Source organism: Grammomys surdaster, unplaced genomic scaffold (assembly GCF_004785775.1).
Source record: "Grammomys surdaster isolate TR1022 unplaced genomic scaffold, NIH_TR_1.0 64, whole genome shotgun sequence".
Taxonomy (NCBI): domain Eukaryota; kingdom Metazoa; phylum Chordata; class Mammalia; order Rodentia; family Muridae; genus Grammomys; species Grammomys surdaster.
This window is the reverse complement of record NW_021604566.1, coordinates 17,661,263-17,675,105: the sequence shown is the minus strand read 5'-3', so window position 1 is coordinate 17,675,105 and position 13,843 is coordinate 17,661,263. Positions and strand designations below refer to the sequence as shown.

At 44.3% G+C, this 13,843-nt stretch overlaps 2 pseudogenes; both read left to right on the top strand.

The window, feature by feature from the left end:
• Positions 1–1,882: 1,882 nt before the first annotated feature.
• LOC114622624 lies at positions 1,883–7,883 on the top strand (annotated as a pseudogene).
• Positions 5,396–6,363, top strand: LOC114623643 (annotated as a pseudogene).
• Positions 7,884–13,843: the final 5,960 nt, after the last annotated feature.

Genomic DNA, 13,843 nt, shown 5'->3' with positions numbered 1-13,843 from the left:
ATTTTGCAAGTGGCTTTTATGAGCTTGCCAGCCTAAGAATCTTTGGTCTTATGATAATCACATGCCATTTTTGAAATACTCAAAGTCACAGATTTCCCATTTGTGTGCACTAAATGGTCCTATTTTTGCAAGGAAATTTTAGCTAAAGCAAGATTTCAAACAATTCTATTTTATCTTATAGATATCTAGCTTTTTTCTTTTCCTAAAATACCTAAATCATTGCATGGACAATTTTGTTTTTAAACTTTAAGGCATAATTATTTTTAGTAGGCATATTTCTCTTCTATTTACTAATGGGGATAGAACGGCTGATATTACATAAAACTTTAGCCAAAGCTCTTTCTGCTTTTCAATGTTTTGGAAACTTAAAGAAATTCACTGTACCATTTGTAGGCAGAATCTTTCTGATCATACTCACTGGAAAACTTGGTTTATCTTTTTAGTAGGAGTTTGATTGCTTTTGAGACAAAGTTCATGCAGTTCTACACATATGAAGATTTAATTTGAAGCCTGTAGCAATAACATACTGTTTTCAAAGACATATTGCGTTGTTCTACTGTAGAACAGAATGCTCCTTTATCTTCTTCTAGAATCTTCTTTCAAATTCTTCTTACTTTAGAAAAAGCTATTAACTCCATGTTCCCGATCTTTGTCAAAATTTTAGGTAACAGAAGTCCAGCTCTCAAGAGAGTTCAGTAAGAATATCTTTTTGTTTCAGGCTCCTTTTCTTGCCAATTATATTCTTTAGTTTGATGTGGATTCCTGCAGCAATTCTGCATTTACTTTAGAGTTTCTTTTAGTATGCCTCTTAATGTACAGCAAACCACTCTTTGCAAATGGAGGATGGGCAGCAGGTTTCTATTGGGATATAGGTCTGGGTTTTGGTAGAACCAGAGAGAAGGGAACTTTCTGAATTTCTCCTCAGGTTAACTTTGATATGAACAGCCACTGTCTTCATGTGCTCTACTGGTAGGGTCTCAAGCTCTGCAATTTCCACTGAACTTTTGTGTATTTGTTCAACACATTGACTTTCCTTGTTGTCAAGATCCACAATTCATGTCTCAGTGAAAGGTAAGCTTTCATTATTTCTAATTCAATCTTTCAGAGGACATTCTAAACACTCCGGGGTGAAGGAACCTTGTCTTGCACAAACATTATGCTTATCATTTTAAAATCTGAAAGATCAGAATTGCAGGGTTTTTTTTTTAATTTTTAAAAAATTTTTTTTTTTGGTTGTTGTTTGTTTTTTTGAGACAGGGTTTCTCTGTGCAGCCCTAGCCTAGCTGTCCTGGAACTCATTCTGTAAGCCAGGCTGGCCTCAGAAGTCTGCCTGCCTCTGCCTCCCTAGTGCTGGGATTATAGGCATGCACCTCCACTGCCCGGCAAGGATTGCAGTTAAACTATACTTCATTTTACCAAAAGAAAGAGGGATTTCTTTTTTACAACTGCTGGTGAGGAGGCAGGATCTGTGCATAGCAGCAGTAGGTCTAGGCACCAGTAGGTGTGTATACTCATGCTAGCAGGCATGGGTTCCAAAATGGGTGAAACAACTGCAATCACTGGAGAGATCTCTGTTATGAATTTCCTATTAACTGAAGTAATTTTATTAAGGCATTTCAGTGTTAGATGTGACTTCTATTTTTAAAACCTTTGCTTTATTGTACAAGATCAAGAAAATTAGTGTCAGGTCTATTAGACTATGTATGTTTAAAGAGTCTAACCAAGTCTAAAAGGACCTAAAATGTCCTCTCTGTTGGACCTCAGCGGTTCTGTGAGATATGTGGGAAGTGATTATACTCATGCTAGGTTTCATGCATACTGGATGTCATATAGCTGATTCCCATAGATAACTGAGGATGTTAACAAGTTAAAACATCAATCGATGGAAGCTGCAAATCAAATAAATCTTTCAAAAGGAACCAAGAATGAAGAAGATATAAGTATAAATAAGAGGCAAGTAGAAATAAGCTTAGAACATTTCTTGTGTGGCTTCCTGGTACAAATGCATTGAAGCTGAGCAGAAGTAGATGGGACAATGAAAGTAGATTTTCTTTTTTTTGAAGGGAAAGGCTATTTTCAGAATGTTAAGTTTGTTTGAATTGTAAAATTTTTATTTTTCTGCTGTTTTTGATTTGGATGTCAAATGTATTTGTGTGTTTAAACTGTTGGTCTTCTCCACTACTACTATTTTAGGTAATCGTGGTAGCTTGGGAGGTGGATTCTAGCTGGAGGAAGTGCATTAAAATGTTTGTTATAGGAAATTTAAAGGTGGTTCAGGATGTATTATGTTATTTTCCACTGTCTTATCCAGGTCTATAGTAGGAATCTGTAGCTGAAAGCAGAGTAAAACACTTACAAACCCTCAGCTTGTCAAAAAAAAAGTGTAAATATTTTTAATCCCAATCCAGGGTTACTAACCTACCTTCAACCACTTAGTCACCAGACAAAAAAACCCACACAACTCTTATATTTGTAATAAGCCTTAAGTAGCACAAGAGCTGGTCAGATATCTATCCTCTATGCTCTTAGATTCCACTTTCCTATCGATAACCCTGAGTTATTCCTGACTGTGTTTCATCTGAGTTGCTCGTAACACCAATTGGCCAACCCTCAGGGTTATGTTTTCATGAGTCACCTAACCTATGATGGCTTCTGTCTCCTTCTTCACATTCTTTTCCCAACTCCCTATCCCCACCCCAATCCCATGGTTCTCCTCCAACCACCAAACCTCGAAACCCTAAACCTCGTCTGTCTATTCTGCCTAGCTATTAGCTGTTGACGTCTTTATTTACCAATAAGATATAACTTGGGGGCAAGGTTAGTTACTGTCACTTGGGTCTAAATGTGGACTCTTTTGTTTCTGAGGTAATTAGGTCTTGAGGAACTAGTATTAGCATTAGAATACCAGCAGCATTAGGCCAACCCATTACAAAAAGAGCTGAAATTGTAAGAATGTAATTTCCAGTCTCAGCTTGAACTTAAAAAAAATGCATAAGTCTTAGTTTAGGTCTACACTCAAATATTAGTCTTCCCCCAGGTGCATCCTGGGGAGAAAACATTCCAAAGATTCAAAGACTCCAGACAGAGGGACCCAAGATAAGAGTCTTATCTAGGAGTTGATACCTTAAAGTTTACCTGGTAAACAGAAATCACTTAAGCTAATCCTCTTTGTGGTGTAAATCTGAGTAAACAGAAGTCACTTAAGTTAATCCTTTTTGTGGTATAAACTTGAGTTGCTTAGTAACTGGGACGGGGAAACCCAATGGCCTTTATGGTTATTGTTTAAGAGATAATTGCCCACATAAATTCTGTAAAATTAGTATATAAGTTACCCTCAGCTTTAATTCGGGGTTCCTTTTGCCTGCATGCAAGGGAACTCCAGTGCACTGGTATTTGTCAATTTATCGATTTTTAATAAGCCTCATGTAAATTGCAGCGAATCCCCTTCATGAGTATTTCTGGGGGAGTGCATCTCCCAGTTTTGGATCTTTAAATCCAACATTCTGGAGGTCCCACCGAGGTAGTCGCTCTCTCAGACCCCACGGCTCCAGGGATTGGAGGTCCACTCACTCAAGCAGATCTGTGTGGTGTCTGTTATTCGTTTTTGTTCTGTGAAGCATCTGTGCCCATTGCAGGGACGATTATCTGTGTACTGTGTCTGTGCACCCGTGCCAGGGGCGACTGTCTGTGGAGCTTGGTTCCTGTGCTCATGACAGGAGCAAGAACTGGATTAGCTATGGAGAGCAGTCTGTTTGCAAGCCTATGGCAAAGTCAGGTCCTGTGTTCTGAGAAAGGAATTTGTGCTAGTGGAAGTGACGGGAGAGGGTAAACGTACCTGTACGTCATAAGCCACGAGGCTTTGGAGGATGCTTCTAAGCCTGTTTGGGAGATAGAGTCAGAAAACGACCCTATCTCCATATGAGTTTGGTAGCCAGCATCTATCGTGCTTTCGTGGCAGTGTGTCCATGTCTATATGTGCTGTTTATTGTTTGTACTGTTGTGTTGGACTGATGAACCATTTTTGACCATGGGACAGACATTTTGCACCCCATTATCTCTGACTCTTGACCATTAGACTAAAGTTAAAACTAGAGCTCATAATCTGTCAGTAGGAGTGAAGAAACAGAGATGGCAGACCTTGTGTATCTCAGAATGGCCATCTTTCCAAACCGGATGGCCACGGGAAGGATTCTTCTTTCTAAAGAAGGTTAGATAAGTTAAAGGAAGAATTTTTCAGAGGGATCCAGGTGGACATCTGAACCAGATCCCCTACATAACTGTCTGGGAAAATTTGGTTCTCCCTCCTCCCCGGTGGGTCCACCTGTTTGTTTTACTTCCAGGCTCACTGAAGACCAAGGTGTTTGTGTTGAAAGATGGTGATGAGGAGAAGAAGATCTCACATCCTGTGAGAGAAACAAAAATCTTAACCACTTCAGATGATGATCATCTCTTATTAGACCCTCCTCCTCCTTACCTACCAGTGTTCCCTGCAGTAGTAGTGCAAGAAAGTGCAGCTCCAGTAGTAGCCCAGGGGAGTGCAGCTCCAATAGTAGAGCAAGGGAGCATAGCTCTAGTGGTAGTGCAGGGAAGCGCAGTTCCAATAGTAGTGCAGGGGAGTGCAGCCTGGGTGGAACCCTCAGCTCCCCTGCCTCCCTTGGTGGAGGGGAACCCAAGAGGGTTCAGCTGCTGGAACTTGAAGTAAGAGGGCAGTAGCTCCTGGAATCACTGTCTTGCCTCTGTGGGTTTACGGAGCTCCTGACGATCAGGGCAACCAGCTTTACCAGTATTGGCCTTTTCTGTCAGCAGATCTCTATAACTGGAGAACTCATAACCTTCCTTTTTCTGAGGACCCCCAGGCTCTGATCAGCCTAATCAATTCCCTTCTTTTTTCACATCAGCCCACTTGGGGTGATTGTCAACAGCTCTTATAGATACTTTTCACTACCAAGGAAAGATAGTGTATCCTCTTAGAAGCCAGGAAAAAGGTTCCTGGAAAAGATAGAAGGCCCATCTCCCTATAAAACGAGATAGATGCAGTCTTCCCACTGACCAGACCAAATTGGGGTTTCAACATGGCAAATAGTAGGGAGCACTTAAAAATTTATCATCAGACTCTAATGGCAGGTCTCCGAGAGGCTGCATGGCACTTCACTAATTTTGCCAAGGTAAGGGAAGTGATCCAAGGGTCTACTGAATCCCCCTCAGCTTTCCTAGAATGGCTAATGGAGGCATTTCAGCGATTCATACCCTATGACCCAATGTCTGATGAACATAAAGATATGGTGACAGTAGCCTTCGTTGACCAATCTGCCAGTGATATTAAGAAAAAGCTAGCTTTCCCCCTTACCGTGGCCGACTCAGCAGGTCTGTGTTGAGCCACGGTTGCTGGTCTCTGTTCCGCAGGATGGAGTTCGTGAAAGTTGTCAAGAATAAGGCCTACTTTAAAAGATATCAAGTGAGATTTAGAAGGTGACAAGAGGGTAAAACTGACTACTATGCATGGAAACGATTGGTGATCCAGGACAAGAATAAGTACAACACACCCAAATATAGGATGATAGTTTGTGTAGCTAACAGAGATATCACCTGCCAGATTGCATATGCCCGTATTGAAGGGGATATGATCGTCTGTGCAGCATATGCACATGAACTTCCAAAATACAGTGTGAAAGTTGGCCTGACAAATTATGCTGCAGCTTATTGCACTGGCCTGCTGTTGGCTCGCAGGCTTCTGAATAGGTTTGGCATGGACAAGATCTGTGAAGGCCAGGTGGAGATGAATGGAAATGAATACAATGTGGAAAGCATTGACAGTCAGCCTGGTTCCTTCACTTGCTATTTGGATGCAGGTCTTGCCCGAACTACAACTGGCAATAAAGTTTTTGGGGCCCTGAAGGGAGCTGTGGATGGAGGCTTGTCTATCCCTCATAGTACCAAACGATTCCCTGGTTATGACTCTGAAAGCAAAGAATTCCATGCGGAGGTACATCAGAAACACATCATGGGTCAGAATGTGGCAGACTACATGCGATACCTAATGGAGGAAGATGAAGATGCATATAAGAAACAGTTCTCACAGTACATCAAGAACAACGTAACTCCAGACATGATGGAGGAGATGTATAAGAAAGCTCATGCTGCTATCCGAGAGAATCCAATCTATGAGAAAAAGCCCAAGAGAGAAGCGAAGAAGAAGAGGTGGAATCGTCCTAAAATGTCTCTTGCCCAGAAGAAAGATGGGGTTGCTCAAAAGAAGGCAAGCTTCCTCAGAGCTCAGGAATGGGCTGCTGAAAGCTAAATCAATTTTCTATGAAGATTTTTTCATAAAGACAATAAACAGATTGATCAAGCAAAAAAAAAAAAGCTACAGAAGTTAGATGGATTACAAGACAAGTCGTTGAGAGATTTGGTGCAGGTAGCTGAAATGGTGTTTTATAATAGAGAAACTGAAGAAAAAAAGAAGAGAGAAAGCAGAAAGAGCAGGAAGCTAAGGAAATAACAGAGAAAGAAAAGAGACAGGAAAAGAATTTGATGACAATTTTGGCCACAGTTGTTAGAGAAAGTCAAGAGCCAGGTGAGAGAGTACTGGGCAATTGAACAAGGCCTTTAAATAGGGATCAGTGTGCCTATTGCAAACAGAAAGGGCACTGGACAAGGGGTTGCCCAAAGAAAAAGGGGGATAGCCCAAGAGGAAGCCCCAGACCACAAAATACTGGCCCTGGGTGAAAACAGTGACTAGGGAGAACAGGGCTTGGACCCCTTCCCCTGGTAACCCTGAGAGTGGAGGGGAAGCCTACCCAGTTCCTGGTAGATACAGAGTCTCAACATTCAGTCATTCTACAAACTATGGGTCCATTGTCTGATAAGAGATCATCGGTCCAGGGAGCTACTGGCAATAAGCAATATTCATGGACCACTCGAAGAACAGTGGACCTCAAGGTGGGCCTCGTGTCCCACTCGTTCTTAGTTATTCCAGAGTGCCCCTACCCTCTCCTGGACAGGGACCTGCTTGCAAAGATTGGAGCCCAGATTCATTTTCTTCCAGAGAACCCCCAGGTAAAAGATAGACAAGCAAATGCTTTACATGTGTTGATTGTAAAACTCGAGGATGAATACTGCCTCTTTGATGACCCAAAAGGTAATCCTGGAGATATGGATTGGTGGTTGAACCAGTTCCCTCAGGCATGGGCACAAACCAAAGGCATGGGAGAGGCTAGGAACCAGCCTGCAGTCCTGGTAGAGTTGAAAGCCACAACCATTCCAGTGGCAGTCTGTCAATACCCGATAAGCAAAGAAGCCTGAGATGGAATTAGACCTCATATCCTCAGGTTGCTAGACCTGGGAATACTTAAAAGGTGTCAGTCAGCATGGAACATGCCTCTGCTTCCAGTATGAAAGCCAGGCACCAATTACTACCGACAGTGCAAGATCTCCGTGAGGTAAAGAAACGAGTGACGGACTTACATCCCACAGTACCAAACCCATATTATGTGTTGAGTTCTCTTCTCCCAGAGAGGACTTCGTAGACTGTATTAGATCTTAAAGATGCCTTCTTCTGACTCCGGCTAAGCCTGAGAAGCAAATCCATCTTCGTTTTCAAATGGAAGGACATGGGGTCAGGAATATCTGGACAACTGACATGGACTCGACTTCCACAGGGGTTCAAGAACTCCCCTACCATCTTCAATGAAGCTCTACACTAGGATCTCGCTCTGTTCAGAGCAGAAAACCCCCAGGTGACCCTTCTTCAATTCGTAGATGACATTCTTTTGGCTGCTCCTAATAGAGACATGTGCCTTGAAGGAACTTGTCGGTTTCTAATTGAACTAGAAAAACTGGGTTACAGAGCCTCTGCCAAAAAGGCCCAGATCTGTGGAAAATAGGTCAGTTACCTGGGTTATCTGCTCAAAGATGGAAAGTGATGGCTGCCAGAGGTGAGAAAAGGGACTGTGTTTCACATCTTCCCTCCCTCAAATGCCAGACAAGTAAGGGAATTCCAGGGGACATCGTGATTCTGTCGAATATGGATCCCAGGGTTCGCCGAGATGGTGGCACCCCTCTATCCGTTGACTAAAAGCAATAGGCCATTTGAGTGGGGAGAAAAAGAGCAGGCTGCTTTTGACTCCATAAAGATGGCTTTAATGTCAGCCCCTGCACTGGGACTTCCTGACTTGTTCAAGCCTTTCCACTTGTACATGGCAGAGAATGGAGGGGTAGCAAAAGGGATCCTAAAGCAGAAGCTGGGGCCCTGGAAAAGACCAGTGGCATACCTTTCAAAGAAATTAGACTGTGTAGCAGCTGGGTGGCCTGCGTGCCTGTGAATCTTGACAGCAGTGGCAAACCTGGTCAAAGATGCTGACAAGCTGACCCTGGGGCAAGATTTGGTGGTGACTGCCCTTCGTGCATGAGAGAGCGTAGTCCGACAACCTCCCTATCATTGCTCACCAATGCTCGAATGACTCACTACTATACTTTGTTGCTAAATTTAGACAGAATCAGTTTCCCTCTGGCTACTGGGCTGAACCCAGGTACTTTGTTGCTGGACTTGAATATCAGAGCACCAGCACATGACTGTCAGCAAGTGCTTGCAGAAGCACACGGCTGGCGAAAGGATTTGAGTGATCAGCCTCTGGCAAATGCAGAGGTAACCTGGCATACTGACAGTAGCAGCTACCTTGAAAATGGGAAAAGGAAGGCTGGGGCCACAGTGGTAGATGGACAAAAGATAGTATGGGCACAGGCAATACCCGAAGGTACCTCTGCCCAGAAGGCTGAGCAGATAGCATTAACAAAAACCTTAGAATTGGGAAAAGATAAGAAGGTTAATATTTACACAGATAGTAGATATGCCTTTGCTATGGCCCACATCCATGGGCCATCTACCAGCAGTGAGGCCTCTTCTCGTCAGCTGGAAAAGAAATTAAAATTTAGACTGAGATTTTAGAGCTTCTTGGGGCACTATACCTGCCCTCTAAAGTAAGCATCATCCACTGCCCTGGCCACCAAAGAGAGACCTCGGTGGTCACAAAGGGAAATAACATGGCTGACAGAGAAACAAGCAGAGTAATGGGTGAAACGATTTTTCCATGACTGTGACAGAAAATAAAGCTGAACCCACACCTCCATTTCTATTTACGGCCCAAGATTTGGCCCCGTCGGGCAGTGCTCACGCCTAGGGATCTCGGGAACTGCCACAGGGTGCCAGGGTCGCAGCGGCTGGCGTCAGCTCCAGGCCGGGCCCGCGGGGGTGGGTGAACAGACTCTGGGGTCGGGGGCGTGGAAGGAGCCTTTGGCAGCTGGCGGGGCAGGGCTCGTGCCCCACGACAGCCTCTGGTCGGCCTGAAAACCCCAGAGGCGGGGGTGGCGGCAGCAACAATGAAGGAGAGCGCAACTGTGAACCAGGTCACAAATCAAGCACGCCTTCCGGTTGCACAGAGCGGGACCTCCGTCCCAGTCTCCAAAAACAAGAGTATGTTATCGCTCTTTTAGTTCTCTCCTTCCGTGAGTAGCTTGTGAGAGCCCACGGAAGAAAAGTGTTTCGGCTCTTTCAGCTCAGCTTGCTCTTCCCACTGAGAAGAGAGGAGAGAGTTGTCCTTTGAAATGCGCGACTGGCGAGGGATCGCGAAAGCACTCCGACAGCAAGAGACCTTGCACCACACAGCAGTAGTAATTTAATTCTAGTTCTGGAGTTACATATCTATACAGTTTCGGGAGAAAGAACAGGTCACCCCTATTGATTTGGCTTGAGGGTTTGGGGATGCCTTATTTGCATGGAGGTGTTATCCTACGTGATAAGGGTCACGGGTCTCTTTGTGGGAAGCGGAAGCTAAGAGGGCCATATGGCCTGGGAATCTGAAGCAACCTTCCGTCCTGCCAACCCTTTTCAGGCCTAGGTCTCTGGGGCTTCAAAGATTCCTACCAGGCTTTCTGGCTTTCTCATAGCCTACTGCCCCACATGGCCCTAATGATTAAAGTGGAACAGGAGTTTGATAAGGACTTGGGAGTGTGGAAAATCCCAGCTGGAAAGAAAATTCTGCCCCAAAAGGAGGCAGATGAGATGGTGAAACAGATGTACCAGTGGACCCACCTTGGAGTTAAGAAACTTATGGCTACCATAATTCCACATACTTGGGCTTACATGGTTGGTTGAGGATATCATACATGCATGTGTACCCTGTCAAAAGGTAAATGCCTGCTGAACCAAGGTCAAACCTGGCAAATGCCTCCAAGATATTGGGCCAGCAAGATACTGGGAGGTGGATTTCACAGAGATCAAGCCCACCAGATATGGTAGTAAGTACCTCCTAGTGTTTGTAGATACCTTTTCTGGCTGGGTGGAAGATTTCCCAACAAAGAAAGAAACGGCAATGGTGGTGTTGAAAAAGATCCTAGAGGAAATCTTTCCAAGGTTCGGGGTACCTAAGGTAATTGCCTTGGACATTGGGACTTCCTTTGTTGCCCAGGTAAGTCAGGGAGTGGCCAAATATCTGGGGATTGATTGGAAACTTCATTGCATTTACAGACCCCAAATCTCAGGTCAGGTAGAAAGAATGAATAGAAATTTAAAATAGACCTTAACTAAATTGTCCATGGAGACTGATGGGACAGATTGGGTGGCGTTCCTTCTGTTGACTCTTTTTAGGGTTAGAAACACTCCTTCAAGGTTTAACTTAACCCCTTTTGAGATCCTGTGTGGAGCACCTGCTCCTCTGACCACCATAAAAGAAGTAACTGGACTTACTTGTCTTAGTAACAGTGATTTATATGCTAACTTAAAAGGACTTCAAGCCATGCAGAAGGAAGTGTGGACCCAGTTGGCCCACATCTATGAACCAGGGACCCCAGAAATATCTTATAGGTTCCAGGTCAGGGATGCAGTATATGTCTGATGGCACCGCGCCCAAACCCTAGAGCTACACTGGAAGGGACTGTTTCTCGTGTTACTGACCACTCCCCCTGCTGTAAAGGTTGATGGAATATCAGCTTGGATCCACATCTCTCATGTGAAACCTGCTCTAGAGGGACCATCACCCAAGTGGACAATCCGACGCATTCAAAACCTACTCCACATAAAGATCCAAAGACAGACTGTAGGTGACCAACATGTTTCCACCTAAGGTACTCATGGTCTGGACCATGATCTCACTTCTGGTATAAAAGCCTGGACTAGCCCTTAAGGGAAACCCTCATGCCCCCCAAAAGCTAACATGGGACGTCCTTTCAAAAACTAGAGATGCTGTTTGGTCCATATCAAAGACCACAGACCCATATACCTGGTGGCCCCTGCTCAACCCAGAAGTCTGCCAGCTGGCTGCAGGATTATCAACTTGGGACATCCCTGACTATTATGCCTCTGGATGTAAGGGCCTAGGTGGATATGGACTACCTGAGTGTGGTGGACAAAGATCCTGCTCCATACCTTGTAGCTGGAAAGGCTATAGAGAATTCTGGTGCAGTCACCCACACCTTAGGTCCAAACTGAGACAAATTCCTCTTTATGTTTGCCCCCGTGACAGGCTAACAAGAACAAAGGAGCATACCTGTCGGGGAATAAGAGAGTTCTATTGTGCTAGTTGGGGATATGAGATGTCGGGAGACACATGGTAGCATCCTAAGTCTTCTTGGGATCTGATCAATGTCACCTGTGCAACTACTCAGGCAGGTTTGACCAAAGATCAGTGTAATGGGTTTCCCCTGTTGCCTTAAGGGTACATGGGGTTGGGATTCACCCTCATAACTGGAGGTGGACTGGAGAGGGCTCCTGCACAGCCTTCATGTGCAACCAATGTCCATCCAGTTTACTGAACCAGGAAAAATGGTCACTACTGAGTAGATCAAAAGAAGAGCCTGGGGGCTCAGATTATTCAAGTCTGGATATGATGATGGACTTACTTTTTCTATTAGACTAAAGATTGAAACCCCAGACTACTCTGTAATAGGTCCCAATTCTGTCCTGTTGCCACTCCAAACTGGTAAGAGACCCCCCCCACCAGAAGCCTACTGAGTCTCCTCAGCCCATGGTACACCCGACTCAAAGAACTATGGTAAAGGAGACCAAGCCGAGTTCAGATGGGCTCTCAGGCTGGTCCAGATGATAGAACGGGCTTTGTGGTATTAAATTCTACTAACCCAGAGGCCACTCAGGCTTCCTGGCTCTGTTATGATGTAGTCCCTCCTTATTATGAGGCTGTGGGGCTTGTAGGTAATTACTCAACCTCTAACTTGCTTGCTACCCCAGCTTCTTTCTTTCTTCTCTCACTCTCTTTGTCTCTCTGTTCTCACCTGTCCCCCACTGGCTTCTCTTCCTCAATTCTTCTTTCTTCCTCCCTCCCTTCCTTCCTTCCTTCCTCCCTCCCTCCCTCCCTCCCTCCCTCCCTCCTCCCTCTCTCTCTCTCTCTCTCTTTCCTTCTCTCTCTCTCTCTCTCTTTCTTTCTTTCTTTCTTCCTTCCTGTAATTCTACTTCTTACCTCCTCTCTTTACCTCTACCCCTCTCCAGGCCCCCTCCATTCCCCTCAATAAAACTTCCTTATACCAACACACACACACACACACACACACACACACACACAGGAGGGAAGAGAGTGAAAGAGAGACAGAGAGAGAGAAACAGAGAGAGAAAAACAGAGAGAAGAAGAAGAAGAAGAAGAAGAAGAAGAAGAAGAAGGAGAAGAGAGAGAGAGAGAGAGAGAGAGAGAGAGAGAGAGAGAGAGAGGGGAGAGGAGAGATTGTATATAGAGAATATGGGAAAAGCAAAAGGACACAAGGGTGAGGAAGAAGGGGTATTTGTCCCAGGGGACAAAGGACTGCCTCTGGATAGCCAAGAGACAGACCTGGTCCATAGGAAAATGATCGTTTATAGGTAAAGGGAGAGAGCCCATGTTAGGATGAAGTGTTTTATTTTGATTAGACATGTTAATTGAGTAAACAAGGGGGTGGTTTTGATTTCTGGCCTATAATACTTTGATAGGTAGACCTTCGTAGTGAGTCTTAGGAAGTCAAAGTGGCCAAATAAGGGAGTAGAATTTGGTGGCTTCCTTTAGGTATGTAATCTAACAGATTTTTTTGTTTTTTTTGTTTTTGTTTTTGTTTTTGTCAAGGGAGAGAGAAGTGGAGAGAATGGCCAGGCCTGACAGAGCCATGTTTACCATGCTTTAGTTGATTATAATCCTTTCATTTACCTTTTAAAATTCAGAGGCAGGTAGTGCCATTGCTGGGTAGGAACTCTAGAGAGGAAAACCATTATGGTGACAGAGACTGTGATATATCATGTATAACACACAGAACAAAGCCCAGCGAACAGCATGCAACTAATAATGAACAAACCCTACTGAGGTGAATCTGGGTGAAGAGGATTGAGATGGAAGGACCTCCTGGGGATAAACTCCCATACTCACTGAAGATTTGCTCAGACTGACAATATTCTCCCATCTCACATTGAGGATGTCCTATTGGCCTATACCCTTGATGTTCTATCAGCTCACACAGGCAGGGTCTTATTGGCTCACACACATGATATACCCTTGGCACACACTCAAGATGTCCTATTGGGTCACACTAAGGATTTCATCTTGGTTCACACTAAGGATTTCTACATGACTTACATTGAGGATGTCTTCCTGGCTCATATTGATAGTGTCATTCTGGATCCTGTTGAAGATGCTTCCTTACTCCATATGACTGGGGCAACAGTTAAAAGTGTAGAGGATCAAATTTAGTATCTAAGATTTCATTTGTGAAACACCAACTGCTCTCAGTGTAAAAAATGAAAAGAAAAAGATAAAAGTGGCCACGATGATCTACCTTGTCACCTACCAGTATGGTGACGTCTTATGCTGTGATAATC